The following is a 24,354-nucleotide window of genomic DNA, read 5'->3' as shown; positions in this document are numbered from 1 at the left end:
TATGGGAATTGAACCCGCACTGCTAGCATTGTTCTGCATTACAAGCCAGCTATTTAGCCCACTGTGCTAAACAAGGCATGTAAAATCACCGGCTCCAATGCAGCCCTCCCTGGTGAGCTCAACGCATTCTATGCTTTGAGCAAGAGGTCAGCGAGAGCACGCTCTCCACCCTGGAAGCCTCGGTTCAACTTGTATCTGAGATCACCATTGCAGATGTCAGAGCAGCCTTCTCGAAGTTCAACCCTCGGAAAGCCACTGGCCCGGATGGGGTACCTAGATGGGAACTCAGGTCTTGCGCCGATCAGCTGGCGGGTGTATTCACAGCCATCTTCAACCTCTCTTTACAACAATCTGAGGTCTCTATCTGCTTCATCCCTGTGGCAAAAGAAAGCCAAGCAGCATGCCTTAATGACTATCGTCCAGTGGCTCAGACATCCAACATCATGAAGTGCTTCGAAGCTTAGTCATGGCACGAATCAACTCCAGCCTCTCGGATTGCCTTGATCCACTACAGTTCGCCTACCGCTGCAACAGGTCCACAGCAGATGCCAGCTCCATGGCCCTGCACTCTACCCTGGAACACCTAGATAACAAAGACACCTATGTCAGACTCCTATTTATCGACTACAGCTCAGCCTTCAACACCATCATTCCTACGAAACACATCTCCAAATTCCGTGGCCTTGGCCTCGGCTCCTCCCTCTGCGACTGGATCCTGAACTTTCTAACCCACAGGCCACAATCAGTAAGGATAGGCAATAACACCTCCTCCATGATCATCCTCAACACTGGTCCCCCACAAAGCTGTGTCCTCAGCCCCCTACTATACTCCTTGTATATGACTGTGTGGCCAAATTCCCCTCCAACTCGATTTTCAAATTTGCTGATGACACCACAGTAGTGGGTCGGATTTCAAACAATGACGAGACAGAGTTCAGGAATGAGATAGAGAAACGGGTGAACTGGTGCGACGACAATAATCTCTCCCTCAATATCAACAAAATGAAGGAGATTGTCATCGACTTCAGGAAGCGTAGTGGAGAACATGCCCCTGTCTACATCAATGGGGACAAAGTAGAAAGGGTCGAGAGTTTCAGGTTTTTAGGTGTACAGATCACCAACAGCCTGTCCTGGTCCCCCCATGCCAACACTATAGTTAAGAAAGCCCACCAACGACTCTACTTTCTCGGAAGATTAAGGAAATTTGGCATGTCACTTATGACTCTCACCAACTTCTACAGATGCACCAAGGAAAGATTCTTTCTGGTTGTATCACAGCTTGGTATGGATCCTGCTCTGCCCAAGGCCGCAGGAAATTACAAAAGATTGTGAATGTAGCCCAATCCATCACGCAAACCAGCCTCCCATCCATCGACTCTGTCTACAATTCCCTCTGCCTCGGAAAGGCAGCCAGCATAATTAAGGACCCCACGCACCCCAGACATACTCTCTTCCACCTTCTTCCGTCAGGAAAAAGATACCAAAGTTTGAGGTCACGTACCAACCGACTCAACTGATAGGTTTCTTTTCGCCTAATTGTATGATAAAGGATGCCCCTGCTTCTTAGCAGTGAAAAATATAGTTAACCAGACCAGCCAACGTGGATTACTGTACCATCAGACCTGAGTCTGGATTTGGTCACATAAGCAGAGTGATGAATGATCAGATCCCAAAGTCAGGACAGAATGGTGGGATGGTGGGATTGGGGGGGGGGGGGGGGGGGGGGGAGATTGGGGGGGGGTCCACGCCTGCACTTGCCAGTAACAGGGCTGGCTCGCCGATTGCACCAGAGGCCCTTTGGGCCTGTCCATTTAAGGAAGGGCTGGTTCCTTATGCTGCTGGTCCAATCAGGAGATGTGGCAGGTCATGGGATTGGAGAAGTAACAATCTGATTACCAAAACCCAACCAGTCAGAGGGAAGTCCCTCCAGGTCAATTTTTGGGGCTGCATGAGTTTCCACCCCATGACCTCTTCTTTGAGGCATGGGCCCTCTAGCTCTGATGGTCTCCCCCCCCCCCCCCCCCCAGCCCCACCTGGTCTGCCACTAGGAGGCCCCCTCCATGAAATCAGGTGACCTCCCCACACAATATGTCGAATACTCCTTTGTTAGGCATCTTGATAGCGCATATCGCCTACCTGCCTCTGTGGAGCGGGCAGTTAATTTTCACCCTGGCCCACTGCTGAGAAGCTTCCCAGGCAATTGGACTGCATCAGGGAGCTGTCTCATTGTGACACCCTGCATTTTACCATCCCTCCCCCCTCATTCTTTACTAAAATGTTTAAATATGCAAGATGCAGACCTGGTAAAATACTTTGTTCAAGGCAATATATAAGCATAGACATTTTGTAGTCACACACTCTCATCCTGTCACATCCAGGGTCAGCTTTTCCTCTCATAATACAGCACATCTCCAAACCCCTCAATAGGATTTCCACCTTATGATCATTTCTATATATGAAATGAAATGAAAACTGCTTATTGTCACAAGTAGGCTTCAAATGAAGGTACCGTGAAAAGCCCCTAGTCGCCACATTCCGGCGCCTGTTCGGGGAGGCTGTTACGGGAATTGAACCGTGCTGCTGGCCTGCCTTGGTCTGCTTTCAAAGCCAGCGATTTAGCCCTGTGCTGAACAGCCCCTGTACATACATTATTCTTTAAGCAATAAACTAGCAAGGTTTTCATTACCCAATGACAACAGTCCATTAATCTCCCGGTTATAATTTGCTACAAATATAAATTATTGCATGGAAACATCTCACATGTGAATTTCAGAAAAGTTATTTTGCAATATGTAAATACAGATCTATTAAATGAAATGTTGTTGTTCTTTTCCAGTTGCATGAGCATAAAGGTTAACGGGCTGCTTCCTCGAGCAAATACTAATGAGTGAGATACCTTACTACCGTGACCTTGGCCAGTCATTTTGCCACCCAACAGAATTTCACACAACATTGGTGTCATTTTCTTTTTTCATCCAGCAGCCTTGTTAATCCAGTAGATTTTTCCCTCCAAAACTGACTTCAGGTTATCAAATTGCTAATGTATTCAAGGCAGATTAACCCCTTCAGTCCCAAATGTTCTGGGAATAACATCCTGGAGTGGAGTGAGCTTTGGTTCAGTGTCAGCAAATCTCTGAGTTTCGAAGGTTGTGTGTTCAAGCCCCATTAGTTCCAGGTTCTGAATACTGGATTAACAGCCAGTGGAATACTTGGATATGGAGTTGCGAACACCCCTCCCCTGCTCACCCCCACCACTATCACCACATCTAACTAATTCTCCTGGTACGATGCTGGTATTTGTCTAATGGCCTGCCACATAATAAATTACCTTTGTTATGGAATTAATCCAGAGCATGATCTGCTGGATGTTAAAGCTGTGGAAGAAACAATTTACCACATGTAGCCCTTGGTATGTAGAGAAAAGGAGGTGATTTTTATTTACAAGTATTTTACTTGATTCCACCTGGTCTAACTGACTATGCTGCCCAAGAACCAGTTAATCTCACATTCAGCCAGATTAGTGCCAGTGATACCTGTGTCACCTTAATAAGAGGATGCCACTTTCCATTATCCATTGTTGCAAATGCTGACAACATTCAGTATCGCTCTTCTGGAGCTTGAATGTAGCAATCACATAAAGAATCATTTCTTACAACAGAGAAAATAGCTTGGCAACAATCGTGTTCAGTGGTGGTAACCAAGTTATTATTAATTCCAGTTGTTAGCAGTCAAATTTTGGAATTGAAAGTATATCAAAGGAAATACCATGAAATCCAGATTATAAATCAGATTTATTTATGAATCATATTCCTGCCTTTAGAATTGTCATTTTGGTTCCAAAATATTAACCAATACTGGGTGTGTGTGTATCAGGGCAGTTTTTCAATGAATCTTATGGTTTTTTGTTCATGTTGTGTCACGCTATTTACAAAATATTGTTGTGACATGTAAGACATTCTAATCAGTATAAGGCCACCAAGAAGTGGGATGGTGCAAGATATATATAATCTATAACAGATGAAATTCGGCAAAGGTAGTATCCAATGTAGAAGCCATGTAGTATCCAAGGATCTGACGCATAAGGAGTTAACATGGGACTGAGTACAGCACTGCCCACACTGATGTAAGAGAATACATGATCCGCACCTGATGTCAGTGTAGTGTTGGACAGAGCTGTGTGTAGCAGCAAGCATGGAGACAGCTCCTGCCTCGGACCTTTACTGGACCTATATATGTAGTTTCTAATGGTTAATAAGTTCGTACTGTTGAACTTCATAGTAAGAAGTCTTACAACACCAGGTTAAAGTCCAACAGGTTTGTTTCAAACACTAGCTTTCGGAGCACAGCTCCGTCCTCAGGTGAATAAAGAGGTAGGTTCCAGCAACATATATATAGACAAAGTCAAAGATGCAAGACAATGCTTTGAACGAGAGCATTTGCAGGTAATTAAGTCTTTACAGATCCAGAGATAGGGGTAACCTCAGGTTAAAGAGGTGTGAATTGTCTCAAGCCAGGACAGTTGGTAGGATTAGGCAAGGCCAGGCCAGACGGTGTGGGATGAATGTAATGCAATATGAATCCACGGTCCCGGTTGAGGCCGTACTCATGTGTGCGGAACTTGGCCATAGGTTTCTGCTTGGCAATTTTGCGTTGTCGCGCGTCCTGAAGGCTGCCTTGGAGAACGCTTACCCGGAGATCCGAGGCTGAATGCCCTTGACTGCTGAAGTATTCCCCGACTAGAAGGGAACATTCCTGCCTGGCGATTGTCGAGCGATGTCCATTCATCCATTGTCGCAGCGTTTGCATGGTCCGCCAATGTACCACGCTTCGGGACATCCTTTCCTGCAACGTATGAGGTAGACAACGTTGGCCGAGTCGCACGAGTATGTACTGCGTACCTGGTGGGTGGTGGTCTCACATCTAATGGTGGTACCCATGTCGATGATCTGGCACGTCTTGCAGAGATTGCCATGGTAGGGTTGTTGCTAACTTTGCCTTAGTTTAATTGCTCTGTTTTATCACCTTTGCTCTTGAGACGGCAGGTATCCTTATGATACCGCCACATGGTTCAAGTCCGAGTAATGATCAATAATCCAATACACCGCTTAGTAAGATTTAAATCAAAGCACATTTATTATACACAGTAATCGTTACTCATGTACAAATTCTACGTCTAAGCTACTTCTTACAACTAACAGGCCTATACTTAACTTGGAATTGGCCCACCAGGTCAGGGAAACGAATGGCCTTTCGTTCGGGTTCTGAGTCTGTGGGATTCGAAGTTGGTACAGATTGATAGCTAGGAGCGCCTATCTCGTAGCGAGCGTTGAAGTAAGACTTACAATTCTGAGCGGCTGTTGAAGAGTGAAGAAAGCTGCAAGCGGTTGAAGAGAAGTGGAAGAGGGCTGGAAGAGCGCGCCTTGAACTTGGGGCTCAATTCTTATAGTCCCCAGGGGCTTCCTGCCTTTTGGGGCGGACCCTGTACCTGATTCCAAGTGATTGGACTTTGTCCCAATCACTTGGTTCGATTTTCTCCAATGCTGGAGCGGTTCCCTGATCGATGGGTGGTCTTGAGGTGGTTGTTCACCTCCTTTTGTGTAGGCTTCTGCTGGCGCCGAAGAGTCTGGTTTTGCTTTATGTGTCTAAATGTTGCTCATTGTTCCCGGGGATTGCTCATTAGTATGCAGATGGCTGGTGTTTTGTTATGCTGATGGTTGCTGGTATCGATCTTGTCTGGCCTTTCCAGAGGTAAATATACAGTCAACCTGCAGCTGCTTGTTTTTGTCCTGTTGGCTGACTTTCCCATCAGCTTTTGCCGTTCGCCATTTTGAATCGGGAGTTAGCCATTTTAGGTGGCTACAGAGTTGTGTGGTGTCGTGGTCGCTGTTCTGAAGGCTGGGTAGTTTGCTGCAAACAATGGTTTGTTTGAGGTTGCGCAGTTGTTCAAAGGTTGAACTCCATAAGACTACAAATAAGTTAATAAGGCCGAGCGAACTATACCGAACAACTTACAACATGGTGGCAGTGAATGGTACAACTCAAAACCTCACGGAAGTGGCAAAAGTAAATTGAAATCTTGGAAAACTGGAGGACAAATCAAAGAAACATCCTGATCTGAATAAAAGCTCAAGAAGGGAAGGCACAGAAGGAAATCACCATAGAAATGCTCCAACGAAAGGCTTGGAAGCTGAAGGCAGAAATTAAATTCCACACTTCAGCAGAAGACCACAGAATCCCATGGAAATCCAGCTTCAATATCCGAATCCACAGAGTCCACAAAACTAACAAAGGTGAGCTAAAAAATGTAAATTGCTAGGCAACACTCGTCCTACTGCAGTGGACAACAGTTGCCGCTTAAATCGCAGTCCAAGAAATTCAATTCCCAAGTCAGTGCCTGAATATCTGGTGGCTGAAAAGAGAGAAAATATATTCACTGATTCAAAATTAATCACAACTGAGTTGGCTATTTGCAAAACCCAATAAAAGACGGGAGTTGACGCTTCCAAGACCCAAGAACATTTCACTAAAGTGTGAAGACTCCAACCAGTCGATTCAGGCACCCATTGTTGAAATAATTTAGAGGCTGAGATTTCAAATGCAATTATTGCAGGAGCCCAGCAAATCCAGCAAGCACAGGCCCTTTGTGAAGGAGCAGCACCATCATGGATTTTCAGAAAAATCTTAAGGCTGAACATGCAATTTAAAAACGTAATCCATAGATCAGAAATCCACTCTTCCTGATCATTTTGAACTCATTCAAGGCCCAGATCAATCACAAAATTGGGGACTTTGGAGAAAGAAATGCCTTAGTTACATGATTGCTTCGGATATAGACACAAAGACAGTAGCTGAACAACTTAACATACTGCCTTATTCAGTACGCCCAGTAGCCAACAATATAATAGATAGACAAGGAATCAACAAATCATCTCCAACATGTGATTAAGTTTTAAAATCATCCAACATAATTTAAACTCAGAGTAACTAAATCCTTGAAAGGCCAGGAGAACCTGTTGATTCTTTCATTTATGAGCTGTACAGAATGGGTGAAGGCTGTGATTGCAACAACCTGTAATCTCTGCTAATTAGGAATAGGGTAGTTGTAGGAGTGGCAGACATGCCTCAAGTGAAGAATGATCTAGCCTTTGAGGAAACCATCCAGATTGTCAGGAAATCTGAAATCCATTTGCAGCACAAATCCATATTAAGGGGAAAGAACAAACTGCAGCACAAAGTAAACCCCACTGTCCAGCTAGTGAAACAACACAGAAACAGGAAAACTCCAGGCCAAGGGAAGCAATACCCTAACCAACCAGCATCACGACCATGCCAATACTGTGGAGCAAATGACAGGCGATATCAATGTACGGCAACTTCAGCCCTATTTTTTTCAAAGTTACCGAATAGGACACTTCAGGAAGTTGTGTAAAGCCAAAACATGAAAACGCACAGAAGATCCCAAAGGGGTTCATGAGGTTGAGACAGTACACAAGAGGACGCATAGCTATGCTTCTTGGGTGATATCAAAGATCCTGGTTAATGGCCTTCTCACAAACTTTACGTTGGACACGGGAACCAGTGTTAATGTCCAATCATAGGCACGATTCTGGAACCTGGGGCGTCATTCTCCGCCGGCGGGAGTCTCCGTTCTGCCTGCGCTCGGGGGTTTCCCGACGGCGTGGGGGTGCCCCACAATGGGAAACCCCATTGACCGGCCGGTGTTACGGAGACTTCCGCCGGCCGGTCGGCGCAGAAATGTGGCGGGGCGGGTAGGAGAATTTCGCCCCTGGTGGCAAACAAATCTTCAAGCTGATGTATGTCATCCAGAAACAATCTATTTCTCTGTTGAGCAGAGATGCCCCAAAATGGCAGAAGGTGTCAAGAAAACCGTTGGCATAAATTATATAGAACTGCCAGTTCCTAAGTAATACATAGAACATAGAACATAGAACAATACAGCGCAGTACAGGCCCTTCGGCCCACGATGTTGCACCAAAACAAAAGCCATCTAACCTACACTATACCATTATCATCCATATGTTTATCCAATAAACTTTTAAATGCCCTCAATGTTGGCGAGTTCACTACTGTAGCAGGTAGGGCATTCCACGGCCTCACTACTCTTTGCGTAAAGAACCTACCTCTGACCTCTGTCCTATATCTATTACCCCTCAGTTTAAAGTTATGTCCCCTCGTGCCAGCCATTTCCATCCGCGGGAGAAGGCTCTCACTGTCCACCCTACCCAACCCCCTGATCATTTTGTATGCTATCTGACAAGATTACTCGGGAACAATCTGACAATCTCTCAACTGGACCTTCAGCTCTGAATTGTCTTCTCTCTTTCTAGAGCAGATTTGTCCACTTTGGTACAGGTGCCAAAAGACCCCCATTGGTCAGATTAGCAAACCACTCAGATGGTTACCACCATACCTCAGGTGGATGACAGTCAAGAGAGGAACCAACAACGAGAAGAGCATCAATCTCTGGCTCTGATACCAGTTGGAGAGTTAAACCCTAAGACCATAGAGCAGATGCTGCAATCCCCAGTCAGCACGACAGTGCCACAAACGCTGAAACCAAGTTGTAGCTATCCATCTATGACAGCACATTGCACAACCAAACACAAAGGTGAATTTAATACCAAGTCACACCTTCACAACGGGATGCGCCATCTTCTATCCCAGCGTGCGTCACAGCAAACTGCATGAAAGAAGAAGAAAAAGAAACATGATAGAGACAAGACCTGAGATCTTCCATCCCATAAAGAGCAGGATAAACCAACTGACATCTCGCAATACAACTGAGAAATTAACAAGGGGAAATTCAAAATCTACCTGCAGTGATAGAGCCTACCTCTCCTCCAACGGTAGTTAGAAGAAGAAATGGAAGGGTTATAAGGCCTGCAGACCACCGGAACTGATGAACTCAGAGATTTGACGGGGGGAGAAATTGAATAATGGTAATGATGTAAATAAATGGGGAAAACTGGAATAACTTATAAATATGTTGGATAAAGACTTGAATTAAAGTGTAGTATGAGGGTCTGGCACATAAAGGGTTAACCTCGGACTGAGAACAGTGCCACCCACACAGTGGTGTAAGAGAACACGTGACCTGCATCTGGGGCCAGTGCAGTGTTGGACAGAGCCATGTACAGAAGCAAACAGAGATAGCTTCTAGCTTAGACCTTTACTGTTCCTGTGTATATCATTTCTAGTAGTTGATAATTACTTACTGTTGAACTACCTAAGATTATAAATACCTCAACAAGACCTAATTGATCTATGTTCAACACCTTACAACAAACCACAGTGCAGGATGTTCAGCCCCACGCCTACCCCAGTCCCCCATTGTGGGTTTTCCCACAATGGATGCAGCAAGCCATTGGCCACCAGTGGAATCTTCCAGTCCCGCTGAAGTCTATGGGCTTTTGCGTGGATCACCGACCTCGCCACTGAGAAACCCACCACTTTGGTGCCGGAAGATCCCATCAGTGGGAGGAACCGGAACATCACACCGATAACTTCAGATAATAGTCTTGATCACTCAAGAGGTCAGCCTGATCCTGGTCTCCATGGGTTGGATATTGGTAGGACAATGAACTGTGAAGGCTTTGTAGAATTCCTGGGAAACAAGCATTGCCATGAATAACCCATCCTCCATCCTTGCCAATGAGCTGAACATTTGTAGAACAATCCTTTTTGATTTCTGCAATTATGTGCAATAGAGCACATAAACACATCTGGGTGCCACTATAACTACTGGCCTTCAGGAATATAGAGATTCACTAAAGTTGCCAAGCTCTCTTGATGCTTCCTCTTGTGCATGAGGAAGGCAATAAAATTGGTTTCATCAATCACTTATTTTCCATATTTAGGGATGGCAGATTGTCTAATGTATGTGTTGATGCCATTGGCTAATCTTCAATAAATGTAGAAGCTAAGAGATGTTGTGACCTCCAAATTCTTTGGAAGTTCTTTGTGTGGAGGAGTTTGACTGCAGGTTACTTTGCAACATACATCACAACTTGGTCACACCATCCCTTATGTATCAGAAATTGTACGGACATCTATTGGCAGAACATATTCGTGTTAACTTGTAGTTCCCACCTGCATACATCACTTCTCCATTAGAAGTCCATGGAATGTTCTAAATATACTTCTCTGTGACGTTATAATTTTCCATCCCTTTTCCTGTTCCAGTTGTGCTCACATTATACCCAAAAGGCATAACTGATGGGAAAAACTAGGCTAAAGAATTTCCGCTAGATAAACACTGACCTGAATTTGTAATCTATAATAACCTGAACATTTTGATTATATCTGTATTTGACTTGAATTAGACGAGTTCACTTGAAAAAAAATGATCACAGAAAACATCTAAAAACAGCTAAAATGTTCTTATGTGTATTAATGTGTCTCATATCCCTACAGTAGGATCCTGTCCTCATACAGGATATTGTCTATTGTTATAAGTGAAGCCATCCTCCAATAGTTTTTTTTGAAGAAAAGAATGTTGTTTTAGATCCAGTGGATCAAGAGATGTCTATACTATTGCAAATTACTGGGGATGTCTGATGTTCGTCAGTCTAATCTGATCTTCATTTTCTTTTAATTGCGATTCTCCCAGGAGATGTAATGATTGGTGTCTGGTTTGTTTAATGTTGCAGGATATATCTGAGCCTTGATTTGAACTTCCCATGTCTGATTAGAATGAAGCGTGTGGGGTGTTGAAATATTGTCGTCATGGCACTCATTAAAACTGCCCATGCCATTTCAACTGGCACATTTTGGACAGTCTGTGGTGCCCTCGCACCCATACAGGTGTGGGTCTCCTTAGAGTTCAAACGCGGTAGTTTAATGTTGTTAGTCAGACCCCGACCACGTTTTAATCAGCAGCAACTCAATTAGTGACTGATACTAGTCTCGCCCGGGATACCCACTGCCAGAGAGCAGCTAACCCACAGGAATCTAATATGGTTAGCTATTTTTATAGGATTCCTTGGAACACTGCTTGGACCTCCCCTGTCTCACGCTCCCATTGTTATTTGGATCCAGGGCTGCAACCTCCTGTTGCACTCAACCCAGTCCCAGCCATTAGCCTGGTGCCACTAACATCGAGTTCAAATGGGAGCCAGGCCAGGTCAATGTTAACAAATTCCAAGAATTAAAATGACCTAGCTCTCATGATGAATTCAGCATGTTTTTGAAGTTTGCTACTCACATTGATTTAGAATCGAGGTTCTCAATGCTGACACTTTAGTGGTACTGTGTGTATATGTTCCCTAACACTCTGTTGTGTTTTATTTGTGGAAATCTCATGTTAAAGCCTATGACCAACCTTAGGAAGTTATGGGCAGCACGGTAGCACAATGGGCAGCACGGTAGCACAAGTGGCTAGAACTGTAGCTTCACAGCGTCAGGGTCCCAGGTTCAACTCCCCACTGTGTCACTGTCTGTGCAGAGTCTGCACGTTCTCCCCATGTCTGCGTGGGTTTCCTCCGGGTGCTCCGGTCTCCTCCCAAAGTCCAAAGACGTGCAGGTTAGGTGGATTGGCCATGATTGGCCTTAGTGACCAAAATGTTAGGAGGGGTTATTGGGTTACGGGGATGGGGTGCAAGTGAGGGCTTAAGTGGGTCGGTGCAGACTCGGTGGGCTGAATGGCCTCCTTCTGCACTGTATGTTCGATGTTCCTATGGTCCTATGAAGTGCATGGATCTTAATTTGACAATCTAATAATGGTTGTTTGGTAGAACAATACTTGAGTAATTTTTTTTAAATGACATTCTGTTGAAGCTTTTCATCTTGCACTCATCGGCACAAAGGCAAGAATACCAATGTGAGGGGAAACAACATATGTATACTGTATAAGAGGGTGCTGATTGGTTGACAGTGGACTCTGATTGGTAGAGGCTTCGCCATGCAGAATACACCAGTTGATGCTGACTGCCAGTTAATTGCCAAACAGTGTTTGAAATATAAACCAGGCAGCTTGACTCTGATTAGTAAAGGCAAAGATGTTGAGGGGTGGAAATGTGCCTTAGGACTGTGATGCAAAATGAGCAATATCGGATTGATTGATTGTAATGGAACTGAATATCAGGTGCTGTTTGTAACGAGCAGCCAATCCAATACTGCCTGTTTCATGCCACTGAACAAGATGAATTTCTACCCCAGAATATTTTAGAAAGAACTTAGTGAGTCACTCCTCCGTCCACTATTTTTAAAAATATTCCCTGTTTGTAAAAAGTGCTTGACAGCCAATAAACATGTTTTGAAGTGTGGTCACTGTTATGATGTCAGGAACAGAGCCTACTTGCACACAGCAAACTCCATTGCATGACAATTTGGTAATAATAATCTTTATTAGTGTCACAAGTAGGCTCACATTAACACTGCAATGAAGTTTCTGTGGAAATCCCCCAGTCGCCACACTCCTGCACCTGTTCGGGTACACAGAGGGAGAATTCAGAATGTCCAATTCAGCTAAGAAGCATGGGGCGGGATTCTCCGACCCCCCCGCCGGGTCGGAGAATCGCCAGGGGGCGGCGTGAATCCCGCCCCCACCGGCTGCCGAATTCTCCGGCGTCGGGGATTTGGCGGGGGCGGGAATCGCGCCGCGCCGGTCGGGGGCCGTTGGCAGCGGCCCCCCCCGGCGATTCTCCGGCCCGCGATGGGCCGAGTGGCCGCACGTTTTCGGCCGGTCCCGCCGGCATATGTTACGACAGGTATTTACCGGTGGGACCTGGCTCCGCGGGTGGCCTCTGGGGTGCACGGGGGGATCTGGCCCCGGTGGGTGCCCCCATGGTGGCCTGGCCCGCGATCGGAGCCCACCGATCCGTGGGCGGGCCTGTGCCGTGGGGGCACACTATTTCTTCGCGCCGGCTGGTGTAACAGTCCGCGATGGCCGGCGCTGAGATGAACCCCCCTGTGCATGCGCTGGGATGATGCCAGCACATGCTGGCGCTCCCGCGCATGTGCCAAGTCGCGCCGGCCAGCGGAGGCCCTTTGCCAGCAGTTGGCATGACGCCAAGCCCCTTCCGCGCCGGCCGGCACGGCGCAAACCACTCTCGCGCCGGCCTCACCCCTAAAGATGCACATTCCGGGCGGCCCGACGTCGGAGTGGTTCACGCCACTCCTCAGCACCGGGACCGCCCGCCCCACTGGGCAGGGGAGAATCCTGCCCCACATCCTTCGGGACTTTGTGGGAGGAAACCAGAGCACCTGGAGGAAACCAACGCAGACATAGGGAAAACGTGCAGACTCCGCACAGACAGTGACCCAAACAGGAATCAAACCCAGGCTCTGTGGAGCAACTGTGCTAACCACTGTGCTACCATATCACCCAATGACCAGATAGTCTGCTTTTTGTGATGTTGAATTGGGATAAATATTATTCAGGATACCATGGGTTAACTCTCTTGTACTTTGAAATCGTGCCACAAGACCTTATACATCCACCCAAGCAGACAGACGGTGTGTTTAGCATCTCATTCAAAAGCCAGTGTGCTGGATTCTCCATCAGCAGGATACTCCATTTCGCCAGCAGCGCACCCACGCCCGATAGCGTGAGGGTGCCCTCAATGGGAAACCCCAATGCCCGGCTGCTATGAGGGAGAATTCCGCTGCTGGCAGGGGCGCGCCGTACCTGAAAACGGGTGCGGGGGACGGAGAATCCCGCCGAAGGTCTTCAACAGTGCAACACACCCTCAATTCTGCACTGGAGTATCAATCTTGATTTTTGTGCTCAAGCCCACCTGAGCCACAACTGACACCAGAAAAAACGTATTGGTTTCAAACACTCTGAGCTCTTTTTACATGAGGACCATTATATGAACACTGGATGGTGCAAAGTGAAGCAGACCAAGGTTCTAATTGCCTCAGCCCAGGTAGCATTGGGTTATTGCATTGACCAATACAGTCTTTTGATCTAGATTCAGATGCGCTTAATGAAACTACACACATGCCTATGTTTGGTGAGGACTGGAGTAGGTTTAGTTACTGTGACGAACAGGCTGTTCAGGTGCAGAGACGAAAGAGAGAGAAATACCAGAAGATTGCAATTAAACAAGGAAGCACACCCCAGCAGAACTCACCACCTTGTGGTAAGGTTACTGAAGACAATCTGAGGCAAGGTTGGGCAAGGAATGCATGTATGAGCCAAATGCATAGTGCACAGATTTCAAACCAGGCCGACCTCAAAGTGGGATTGTCAGTTTAGCACCATGGGCTAAAATATTGCACTTGTTTTAGTTGCTATACGAGGCCAAAAAGACAGAACTACTGCATTTAACCTAATGTTTTTTAGAATAAGACCTGTCAAATACAAATTTACAAATAAAAACACATGAGCATTATGTTCCACTCCTGGATAATGACATCCACTTGTGTCAATTAACTGATATAATGGGCGAGTTTGCTAACTGAAATAAATAGAAAATCAGAATTAAAAACCCCCACGGCTGCAATGAACTGAGCAGTAAACTGAGCATAGGACAAGGTGTTCACCCAGTTGGTAGCACCCTTGCCTCTGAGACTGAAGGCTGTGGATTGAGGCAGATACTTCAGTACAGTTCTGAGAGAGTGCTGCATTGCCAGTGTTAGGATAACAAAGGTAGTGTAAGGGAATTTGATTTGTATTGGTAAACATTAAAAATAGATAAAGCGCGCACTCAACTGGCTTCATTACGCGCAAAATGCCCGGGGGTGGTAAATGCCAGGGGATGATTCTTCCGGGATCTCCCCGGTTCGCCACGCCTCACAGAGATCTAACGCAATCTCACATGATGTCACAATGTGAATCCCGCCCCTTATGCACAGACCATTTTTTAGAAATTCTGCATATTATAAGGAGGCAGCTAGTCTCACTCTAATATGCACTCCCACAATCTTGCTAAGGCATTGAGATCTAACCTTTGGGATCTCGGGTGACTGCCATTCAGTGCTGGTCTACACAAACGGGGACCAGATAGAACGGCACTCATAGCAGTCTCCCAGGGGACCGGAGGCACACAGTTGCTTGCCCTCTGGGAAGGTTGGCACCCTGGCACTGCTGGTATCACCTCAGCACCCTGGCACTGCCAGCCTGGAACTTGGCATCAGAGCAGAGTGCATGTATTTGACCACGGTGATCTTGCATGCTTAAAAGGGACTATGCGTTATTGAGACCATTGGAGTTTAAGCTGCACTTTGTAATCCATGTTCATCTTTAAATCTGTGTATTTATTAACTAAGAGGGGGGTAAAGAAGTATTGTATCATAATCCAAATTTTTTATGTTAAATAAATGTTGGTTCCTTGTTGTGAAAACTAATTAGTGGCCCTGTGACTTCGTTCCTCCACTTTATATTTAAAGAGAGTAAAAGTTACGGGGTGGGATTCTCCGTCGGCTGGTGCCGGAATTGGGATACGTGAATGGGCAGAAAATCGGTCTTGATGCCGAAATCGTGGCGGGAGCCGGTTTCACACCAAATCGCAATTCTCCGGTGCCTCAACAGCCACTTCAATGCGTTCCAGACACACCCAGTAAACGGCATTGGCATATCAGTGGCGGCCCTGACCCGGTATTCTCCGGGACCTCCGCGATGCTCCGCCTCCACTGGGGCAAATTCCTGGCAGCGAGGTTCACTTGTGCTTTTAAACATTATGAAACAGGTGCCGTAGCTGTTGAGGGAGAGAGAGGGGTACGGAACGTGTCCAACATCGCCATAGTTTGCTGACAATTGTGACAAAGCCCTGGGAACATCTGCCAGGGCTGGGGGGAGTAGTGGAGGGTTGGCCAGGAGATGGGCTGTGGGGTCGGGGTGGATGGGCAGGGAGCACTATTGCCGCGGCCTGCAAGGCAGCCATGCAGCTATACACGCCACTGACTGCCTCCTGTCACATTAGGGCCGCAGGTCGTATGAATGTCCCCCCAGGGCACCCCTCTAGGTGTCCACTGGCCCCAGCAAAGCCATCAGCTGGATGGGCGCTCCAACGTAACCAGTGCCATTTTGTTGGCTGGGCTGGTGTGTGTGGGGAGTGCATCCTGCTTGACTGCATCCTGAGTGTCATTCACAGACCCGGCGAATCCCACACCGTTTCTCATTGGAATCGATTGTGTTCCATGTGGCGCTGGTGCGAGCCTCTCCACGGTCGCTGAATCGGCCCATATGTGGCACCAGGTTTGCTGTTGTGGAAGTCCCTGAATCCTGCCTCAGCATCAGGAACGGAGAATCCCTCCGACGATCTTTTGAGGCAGGGTTCCATTATGCGATCTTCCCGTCCAGTCATAACATCGACTGGGATCGTAACACTGGGGATGTCTGCCTTTCAATGCGACAATAAACTAAGGCTCCATATCTATCCTCTCAAGTGGGCATAAAAGATTCCATGACACATTTTGAAGAAATGCAGCTGAATTTTCCCTGGTTTCCTGGACCATATTTGTCCCTCAACCAACACCACTAAGAAAATAATATCTTGTCATTTTGCAGTGTTGTTTGTGGGGACTTTCTGTGCCAATTGGCTGCTGTGTATCCTGCGTTATAGCACTGACTACAATTTAAAGGTACCGCGTTGGCTGTAAAGTGTCCTGAGGTCATGAAAGGTATCATATAAAGGCAAGCGCTTTCTTTCACAACCTATACCACAACACATTATTATTGTAACTATTTTTTCATTAGGATGTTCTCATGCCAAATCTTGTGTATAACCTCACAGTTTCTGAATGTCACATAACTTACGAGCCGGATTTTTCATATTTCAGACCATTTTGGTTCCAGTTCAGCTCAGTTCAGACAGATGGTCCAAAGTTTAATCTCTCGGCAGGTGTAGATTTTGTAGAAGATCTATCATAGATTTCCATAGAATTTACAGTGCAGAAGGAGGCCATTCGGCCCATCGAGTCTGCACCGGCTCTTGGAAAGAGCACCCTACCTAAGGTCAACACCTCCACCCTATCCCCATAACCCAGTAACCCCACCCAACACTAAGGGCAATTTTGGACACTAAGGGCAATTTACCATGGCCAATCCTCCTAACCTGCACATCTTTGGACTGTGGGAGGAAACCGGAGCACCCGAGGAAACCCACGCACACACGGGGAGGATGTGCAGGCTCCGCACAGACAGTGACCCAAGCCGGAATCGAACCTGGGGCCCTGGAACTGTGAAGCAATTGTGCTATCCACAATGCTACTGTGCTGCCCCAAATCTCTTATCGTGTTGATCACAGTAAGTCACAGAACATACCATTTCAAAAGACGGAAAAACATTCACCAAGTAATATATTAGCCTGTTGCAAAATTGGAACTAGAAATAATTTGGACTACAATTTTAAGGTCACAAGGTTCAATTAGACACGTCACAAGGTTGATTAGAGACAAATGGTTGGCTCATAAACTTATTAGAAATGTGACAGAGAGATTTTGCATGGGGGGACAAAATGTTGGTATTTTTATTCCTTTTCTACACCATAATTTGATCACTTTGAAATTAAGCTGCTAGTTTGAACAGCATTAATCTTTCAGAGCATTGCATTTATCTCGTGGTCCGCTCAGTAACTTCATCTTAACCATGTTGAATGAGAAGATGCTAAGGGATGTCTCTCAAATGGAGGGGCAAGGAGCATTGGAGCTTGGAATCACAACTGGTCAATGCTTTGTGTCCTTTGGCTGATTGCCCCATGGGTTATTGGTCTTGGAGTAAGCCAAGTACCCATCTTCTCAGCTGCAGCAGTGTCTTACAAGGCAGTCAAACAAAGGGGTTAAATTACAGAGGGCAACAGGGTGATTGTTACTTGAAAGCTCCCCCATAAAAGAGAAAGCTTTAAAACTCCCACTGACCTGTCAATATCAGTCCAACATCACATCCTCACAATCACTTGTGTAACCGCTTTTGTGCACTCAGATAGAAATGGAATTGCCAGCTAACTGCTCTGGAAAGAAAACAGATTTAAATTCCAAGAAATTAAAATAGTATACTGTTCTTTCATTTGTCCGAACTCAAAGGAGGCTGTTAAAAACTCCGGGGGTGGGGGGGGGGGGGGGGGGGGGGGTGCTAATGTGCTTGAAGGAAAGGATGTGGATTTAAACAGTGAAATCCTCTTTCTTCTCTTTCTGAACAGGAAGCCCAAAGTGCTCTCCTCTTCTCACACAATGTTCAGTGGTGACCTGCTGAGGTGACATCTTTAAAAATAATTGTCTACTTACCATTAGATGCAATCGTAGAAAGTTTTACAGGAAGCATGAAAATGGCCTCTGAAAAACTAGCCTCAGCAGGATTGCGTAAAAGAACAAAACAATGTGACTGGGTGATTTATAACAATAAAAAGTATATAGTAAGTAGAATTTTCTATCTAGCTGCAAACCATAATTCATACTGATCTCTTATCAAGATAAAGTACCTTTTCTCTGAATGACCTGTGTGGTTAAATGATTTTGATAAATGCCAGTACATAACAGGTAACTGCTTTACAAACAACCGAGATAAACTAGGCTTACTGGGAGATGAATGGTAAATCGCTTTTCTTGACTATGTTTAAGCTCATCAATCTCCTTATCAATGTTTGGTCTGCTGACCTCAGGTGGAGTTCTTATAAGTTTAATGCAAAAAAGTGTGAGGTGATTCATTTTGGAAGGAATAACAGGAAGACAGATTACTGGGCTAATGGTAAGATTCTTGGCAGTGTGGATGAGCACAGAGATCTCGGTGTCCATGTGCATAGATCCCTGAAAGTTGCCACCCAGGTTGAGAGGGTTGTTAAGAAGGCGTATGGTGTGTTCGCTTTTATTGGCAGAGGGATTGAGTTTCGGAGCCATGAGGTCATGTTGCAGCTGTACAAAACTCTGGTGCGGCCGCATTTGGATTATTGCGTGCAATTCTGGTCGCCGCATTATAGGAAGGCTGTGGAAGCATTGGAAAGGGTGCAGAGGAGATTTACCAGAATGTTGCCTGGTATGGAGGGAAGATCTTATGAGGAAAGGCTGATGGACCTGAGGCTGTTTTCGTTCGAGAGAAGAAGGTTAAGAGGTGACTTAATTGAGGCATACAAGATGATCAGAGGATTGGATAGGGTGGACAGTGAGAGCCTTTTTCCTCGGATGGTGATGTCTAACACGAGGGGACATAGCTTTAAATTGAGGGGCGATAGATATAAGACAGATGTCAGAGGTAGGTTCTTTACTCAGTGAGTAGTAAGGGCGTGGAATGCTCTACCTGCAACAGTAGTGGTCTCGCCAACACTAAGGGCATTCAAATGGTCATTGGATAAACATATGGATGATAAGGGAATAGTGTAGATGGGTTTTAGAGTGGTTTCACAGGTCCGTGCAACATCGAGAGCCGAAGGGCCTGTACTGCGCTGTAATGTTCTATGTTCTATGAAAGGAACCTTGGTTATTTGCGCTCAAAATGTGGCCGCTGTTTGCAGCGAGGAGCAGAACTTCAGCTGCACAAATGTTCCAAAATTACGACAGTTTGCAGCATTTTGTAGGCTGCTGGAAGATATTAAGAGTACCTAACTATGATGGTCATTAGCATGGAAACTTTCAATTTTGCCAATGCTGCTAACACCAGTTTTATCCCGAATAAGCCCTTACATCAGGAAGGGGCCAACAATAAAAGTGACATGAAATGTGTGGACTTGAGGCCAAGCCATTCAGCAGACTCCCAGTGTAATTTCAGTGGAAATCCATTAAATTGGCTGTCAACTAGGCTGGAAGCCGGTTATTCCAGATCCCAGCCTAGTGCTGACGCTTCCAAGATAGTTTTGTGTGGGAGGAGTGAACCACATGTGTCCTGTTCCCATTCAAACTACTAAGTAGCCTAATGTTAGCACCAAAAAACTACTGAGAATATATTTAGTATGGCTCCTTTTGTTTTGATGGGAAAGTGATGGATGAGGAAATAGTGACATAATGGGATACAGAAATGAATTATAAAAGGGGAATCAAATTAAGGGATCTAAAAGACAACATGGACCATTAGAGTTTCATCCTTTTAGGTTAGACACATCATTGACAAATATCTGTTGTAGATATAATGTACACCAGATAATAAATGTTTGTATTTGACATCTTCAAGGATTTTGGAGACAAAACAATGGTTGGTGGTAGAATAGGAACAGAAGGGTCTAGGGTTGTCTGAGGAAAGTGCGATGATGCCAGTTTGGAAAGGATCTGATGAAAAAGAATGGTTCACTCTGTCTGACACCATGGCCGCTGGAAGACATGTTGGGTGGTTAGGATTTTAATGAGAATGGATTTGAAGGAGCAAAGATTGGGCCAAATCAACTAAGTTAGCTCATACTGGACATGGGAGGCTTGAAATAATAATTAAAGCAATTGGAGTTCAGGACAGGATGCGGTTTGACTATTGGCAAAGGGAAGAGGGGAAATCAGCAAAGACAGGGCAAGGATGGTTTTGATCCAAGTGAGAAATAAATCAATGGGCTCCTTGCAAACATTGTTATCCATTGGATCCTGCGTTATGTTTTTCTTGAATAATCACCTCCTTGAACATACCTGAGACATTATCACGGAATCACTCCAGCTGGTAGACTCTGGTAGAAAGGTTCCTCTTAGTTGGTTATTTTTTCCTTTGGTGTGCCTCTGCCATTTCCTCAGTCCCTTGCTCTAGTGTTCTCTCTCTCTTCAATTGCAATGCCATAAGAGGGTATTGAAAACCATGAACCTCCATGTCTTGGTCCATGGTTTTACTTGTCAAGGTACTGCAGTGGTTTACCAATGCGTAACTAGCAGATTCTCCTGTTCTTACCACCTGCCATGAACATATTGGAAGGATTACAGTTTGATATTCAGCCAATTTGACCATATTGTGAACACAACTTCGGTGGGCATCAAGTCCCGGAGCGGGATTTGAACCCAGAAATTCTGGTTCAAAGGTAGGGACACTCCCACTGTGCCACATGATGTCCGTCTTCTCTAGTGCTACCTCAATTATTTTGTTTTAAATAATTTAGAGTACCCAATTCTTTTTTTCCAATTAAGAGGCAATTTAGCGTGGCCAATTCACTACCCTGCACATCTTTGGGTTCTGGGGGCGAAACCTACGCAGACACGGGGAGACTGTGCAAACTCCACCCGGACAGTGACCCGGGGCCGTGATCGAACCCGAGTCCTCGGCGCTGTGAGGCAGCAGTGCTAACCACTGCGCCACCGTGTTGCCCCGGGCTACCTCAATTATATGGGCATATATGGGAATGCCCATTGTGAATTCATGGTAAGTGTTTCACTATAGAAGACTGGGAAGAAAAGACTATTTCCACCTGGCACAGCTGAAAGGCAGCTTTCAGACTCCTCTCTTAGCTACGTGGCTGAGAAAAGGTATTCCCAGTTGCTTCAGTCAAAGCTAATGTCTCAAAGTTTGTGGACATTGAAAGCCTGTGAACTCAACTACTTCCTGCAGGTACCTTCTCTCTTTTAGAAAAGCATAACTTCTGAATTTTGTAATACTTGTGTAAATGGCATTTATCCTGTCATGCACTACTTTGGGGGTGTAGTGTGCATCTTCTACCACCAGCTAATTGAAGCAGAATTTGGGGCAAGATTCTGCGACCCCCCGCCGGGTCGGAGAAACGCCGGGGGCTGGCGTGAATCCCGCCCCCGCCGGTCGCCGAATTCTCCGGCACCGGAGATTCAGCGGGGGCGGGAATCGCGCCGCGCCGGATGGCGCCCCCCCCCCCCCCCCCCCCCACGGTTCTCCAGCCCGGATGGGCTGAAGTCCCCCCCCGCTGCTAGGATGCCTGTCCCGCCGGCGTGGATTTAACTACCTACCTTACCGGCGGGACAAGGCGGCGCGGGCGGGCGATCTGGCCCCGGGGGGTGCCCCCACGGTGGACTGGCCCACGATCGGGGCCCACCGATCCATGGGCAGGTCTGTGCCGTGGGGGCACTCTTTTCCTTCCGCCTTCGCCACGCCTTCGCGGAGGCGGAAGAGACTCCCTCCACAGCGCATGCGCGGGGATGCCGTGAGCGGCCGCAAACACTCCCGCGCATGCGCCGCCCAGCGATGTCATTTCCGCGCCAGCTGGCGGGGCACCAAAGGCCTTTTCCGCCAGCTGGCGGGGCGGAAATTAGTCCGGCGCGGGCCTAGCCCCTCAAGGTTGGGGCTCGGCCCCCCAAGATGCGGAGGATTCCGCACCTTTGGAGCGGGGCGATGCCCGACTGATTTGCGCCGGTCGGCGGACATCGCGCCGATACCGGAGAATTTCGCCCTTGGTGTGTATTCTGGCTTGTCTGTCTCAGAAAAATAGGAATTTCTTTGATCTTAATGCGGCTGCAATTTATGCTAATTTATATGCTGATTTTGCAGACATTTTTATGTTCCGAAAATTGCAAAATAAAAACTTCCATAAATGCAGCACTAGCAATAAGGCTACTAGTGGTTAGGCTGCTTGATGTATTCTGTCATCAGAGTGTCTCACTCTCATCATCTTATTTTGCAGAACAGGAAGAGGTCATTCTAACTTTGTAGGCCTTGTGGCACATGGCGGGGAAGGACAGGGGTTTGAAATATTTCACACGCATTGAGGCAGGCGGTGCTTTGGTTAAGTAAAGTAAAGTAGCCGTTGTCCCAGATGACCATAGGCCGCTTTCCCCTTTGGGAGGGAGAGCTGACTGATGGTGATTTAACCTGAGGGTCACCACACCTCAGGCGAGGAGCAAGGTTGAGAAGTCAAGACCTTCATGAATAACCTCAGCTGGTACGGGAATTGAACCCACGCTGCTGGCCTCACTCTACTTCACAAATCAGCTGTCCAGCCAACTGAGCTAAAACGGCCCGTTTAAGTAGAGCACGGGTGTCAGTGAGAAAAATTCAAAGCAAGTCTGGAAGAAAATCCCTATTAAAATCCAGAAATCCCAGTTGCACAGATTTCAGGGGATTTCATTAATTATTATTTACTCGCGGGATGTGGGCGTAACTGGCTGAGCCGGCATTTATTACCCAGCATTTATTACCCATCCTTGAGGGCATTTAAGAGTCAACCACATTGCTGTCGGTCTGGAGTCAAATGTAGGCCAGACCAGATAATGATGACAGATTTCTTTCCCTAAAGGATATTAGTGAGCCAGGTGGGTTTTTACGACAATCGACAATGGTTTCATGGTCATCTTTTAATTCCAGATTTTTACTGAATTCAAATTCCACCAACTGCCCTGGTGGGTTTCGAACATAGGTCCCCAGAACATTACCCTGGGTCTTCTGGATTACTAGTCCAGTAACAATGCCACTATGCCACGATTCTATGTGGTGCCTAAATCATAGAATACCTACAGTGCAGAAGGAAGCCATTCGACCAATCGAGTCTGCACCGACCCTCTGAAAGTGTATACAACAGAGGGCAGGCCCCCACACTATCCCCGTAACCAGTGTCCCAACCTAACCTTTTGAACTAAGGGGCAATTTAGCATGGCCAATCCACCTAACCTGCAGACTCTTGGACTGTGGGAGGAAACCCACGCAGACACAGGGAGAATGTACAAGCTCCACACAGTCACCTGAGGCCGGAATTGAATACGGGTCCCTGGTGCTGTGTGAGAGCAATTCTAACCACTGTGCCACCGTGCCGTTGTTTGGGTTTAAATCAATGCCAGTGCACTATTCATGTAAATCCAGAAAAGCTGCTCACTTGCATGGGGTTGGGGATGAGTTTGGCAGACGTATCTTGCAATTGGAGCAAACAAATGTCAACATTTGCGCATGCTGAATGTTCAGCATAAAACGGACATTATCAGTTACACACAAATTTCCTCACCCCCATGCTCCTGCAGTGTAATTATACCAGAAAGTTCCAGGAAATTCCAGGCTTACCAGACAGATGTTTAAGGCACGAAGATCTGATTCAGTTATTTTAATAGCAGCATGACCGAAGCAATTTAAGCTTTCCGTTAAAATAATGGCGAGAGGAACTTTGTGCACGTGCGTTCGGTCTATGTACAATAGGTCTGCTGTCAGTCATTTCTCTCTTCAAGACTCGCAGCTATGACAAACAGGTTAACATCTTATGAAACCATGCATCTAATAAACAAATTAAAATGAATGATGCCTGTTGACCTTGATCTCAAAACCTCTGTGTTTTAGACTTCTTTTATATTGGTGCGTTACAATAGACTTACTGTTTTGATTTTGAAGGCTGAGAAACATAACTGTGGAAAACTCAGATGGTAATCTGGGTCATGCATGCCTTCCATCACTGTCATGAATGTCTGGTATTAAGTGAACAATTGTTTAGTTAAAAGAACTAGAAGTGCATTCTGTTTCTCTCTTATTGTAGTATCTTTACTCAGCTGTCACTGCTGCGTATGTATCAGAATGCAATAAATGTGTCACAAGGGGCCAGCTGAGGAGAGATA

The 24,354-nt window shown here is 46.2% G+C and overlaps 1 protein-coding gene across 3 annotated transcripts in view; it reads left to right on the top strand.

The window, feature by feature from the left end:
- arhgap15 (Rho GTPase activating protein 15) overlaps window positions 1-24,354 on the top strand; it is a 1,048,441-nt gene that overhangs the window by 948,800 nt on the left and 75,287 nt on the right. The gene's annotated exons all lie outside the window — the stretch shown is intronic.

Source organism: Scyliorhinus torazame, chromosome 2 (assembly GCF_047496885.1).
Source record: "Scyliorhinus torazame isolate Kashiwa2021f chromosome 2, sScyTor2.1, whole genome shotgun sequence".
Lineage (NCBI taxonomy): Eukaryota > Metazoa > Chordata > Chondrichthyes > Carcharhiniformes > Scyliorhinidae > Scyliorhinus > Scyliorhinus torazame.
This window is presented reverse-complemented; position numbering and strand designations above follow the sequence as displayed.